The sequence below is a fragment of the Macrotis lagotis genome, chromosome X, assembly GCF_037893015.1.
Source record: "Macrotis lagotis isolate mMagLag1 chromosome X, bilby.v1.9.chrom.fasta, whole genome shotgun sequence".
In the NCBI taxonomy this organism is placed as follows: domain Eukaryota; kingdom Metazoa; phylum Chordata; class Mammalia; order Peramelemorphia; family Peramelidae; genus Macrotis; species Macrotis lagotis.
This window is the reverse complement of record NC_133666.1, coordinates 688,866,748-688,869,471: the sequence shown is the minus strand read 5'-3', so window position 1 is coordinate 688,869,471 and position 2,724 is coordinate 688,866,748.

The window sequence follows — 2,724 nt, the reverse complement described above, 5'->3', positions numbered from 1 at the left end:
TGCAAAAACAAGTGTCAACATTAACTTTTAAAACCTTGAATTCCAAATTCTCTCCCTTTCTCCCACCCCACTCCCTTTCATTTAGAAGGCAAATTACTTGATTTAGGTTAAAAATGTGTAGTCATGAAAAACATTACCACAATAGTCATTTAGTAGGAAGTAAACATAGCTCCCCCCCCCAGCAAAAAAAAAGATAACTCAGGAAAAATAAAGTTAAAAAATATGCTTCGATCTGTATTAAGACCCCATCAGCTCTGTCTTTGGGATGGAATATTCCTTATCAAAAGTACTTCAGAGTTCTTTCAGATGGCAGTATTGCTGAGTAAAGATAAGTCATTCCCAGTTGATCACCCTACTGTTACTTTATATCCAATACATTTCCCATGGCATCTGCTCCTGGAAGTTTTTTATTGAGAGCATCCTGTTCATCATTTCTTATAACAGAATAGCATTTCATTTCGATCACATACCACAATTTTTTTCAGCCATTCCCCAACTGATGGGCAGCCCCTCAATTTCCAGTTCCTTGCCACTAGAAAAGAGTTGCTATTAAATATTCTTATATATAGAGATCCTTTTCCTTCCTGCATTTTTATCTCTTCTGGAATATGGACCTGGTAATGGCATTGCAAGGTCAAAGGGAAGGCATAGATTTATAGCCCTTTGGGCATAGTTCCAAATTGCTCAACAGAATTGTTGAATCATTTCACAATTTCTCCAACAGTGCATTAATCTCATTTCCCTTATAATCCCTCCAACATTTGTCATTTTCTCTTTCTATTCTATTAGCCAATTCAGTAGCTATAAGGTAGTGTCAGAAATGTTTCAATCCACATTTCTCCCATCAATAGTGAGTTATTTTTTCAAAAAATGATTTAAATATTATAACTTTTGATCATTTATCAATTTGGGAATGACTCATTTTTTTATAAATCTGACTCAGTTCTCTGTTTGAGAAAAGAGGTCTTTATCAGAGAAATGTATTTTAATTTTTTTCCACAATAACTTTTGCTAACTCTGTTTCCCTCTACTCTATTCCCCCCCCATATGCCCATTTATTCGACTTTCTCTCTCCTGTCATCCTGTCCTTCCTCAAAAATGTTTTGCATCTGGCTAGCCCTTCCCATAATCTTCTCTCCCTTCTATTACCTACTACCTTCCCACCCCCTCCTTTACCTACTTTCTTTCATCCCTTTCCTCTCCTACTATCCTCTAGGGTGAGAGAGATTTGCCTTTTCTGCTTACTTTTTTTTGCCTCATTTAAGTCTTGTTTTTGAAGATCAAATTTTCTGTTCAGCCCTGGTCATTTCTTCAGGAAAGTATGAAAATCTCCTATTTCATTGAACATTCATCTTTTCCTCTGAAAGAGTACATTCAGTTTTGCTGGGTAGTTGATTCTTGGTTGCTATTCAAGTTCTTTTGCCTTCTGGAATATCATATTCTAAGCCTTAAGATCCCTTAATGTAGAAGTTGCTAAGTCTTGTGTTATTCTGATGGTGACTCCATGATATTTGAATTGTTTCTTTCTGACTGCTTGCAATATTTTCTCTTTGACTTGAGAGCTCTGAAATTTGGCTATAATATTGCTAACTTTTTTTAATTTTGGGATCTCTTTTATGAGGGGATCAGAGGATTCTTTCAACTTCTATTTTTATCCTCTACTTCTAGACTATCAGGATAGTTTTCCCTGATAATTTCATGAAAAATGATGTATACAATCTTTTTGTTCAAGGCTTTCAAGTAATTCAATAGTTTTTAAAATTCTCTCTTGGATCTTTTTTTCCAGGTCAGTTGTTTTTCTGATGTTTTCTAGTTTTTCACTCTGTTGGTTTTGTTGCATTATTTCTTGATTTAAGGAATCGTTTTCTTCAGTGAGCTTTTGTATCTCCTTTAATATTTGGCCAATTCTGCTTTTTAAGGCATTCTTCTCCTCATTGATTTTTTTTTTTTGGACCTCTTTTTCCATTTGACCCAGGTCTGGTTTTTAAGATGTTATTATCTTCCATTTTTTTTTGTAATTCCTTCACCAAGCTGCTGACACAATTTTCATGATTTTCCTGCATCACTCTAATTTCTTTTTCCAAGTTTTCCTCTACCTCTTTTACTTGATTTTCAAAATCCTTTTTGAACTCTTCTAGGGCCTAAGATCAATTCATATTTTTCTTGGAGGCTTTGGATTTAGAATCTTTGACTTTGTTATCTTCTTCTGAGTATATATTTTGATCTTCCCTATGACCATAGTAACTTTTCTCTTGTTTGCTCATTTCCTCAGCCCATGACTTGATTTTAACTCTTTGTTAAGGTGGAACTCTGCTTCCAGGGTGGAGAGTGCACTGTGCTAAGCTTTTGAAGTTTTTGCATGTATTTTCAGAGATACTTCTAGGGACCTAAAAATTTCCAATTCTTCCCAAATCTTATGTGAGGTTATGACTACTCTCCCAGTCTTGTGCTCTGGTCTGAGGGTGACCACAAGCACTCCTTTCTGCCCTAGAATTGTGAGGAGAGTTCCTGCTCTGCTGTGGCAATAAGCTCTTTGTTTTGCTTCTGCTCCTCTTCCTGGGCCTGGGGCTCCAGACTGCAACTCAGATTTGAGAATGGGCAAAATAACAGAATCCTGCCTCAGTGATAGCAAAAATACCCCTGTACCACCTGTGGGCCGAGAGTTCTGGAAACAACTGCTGCTTCTCATTCAGTGGCTCCCGAGACCTGCTTCTGCTTTATTGG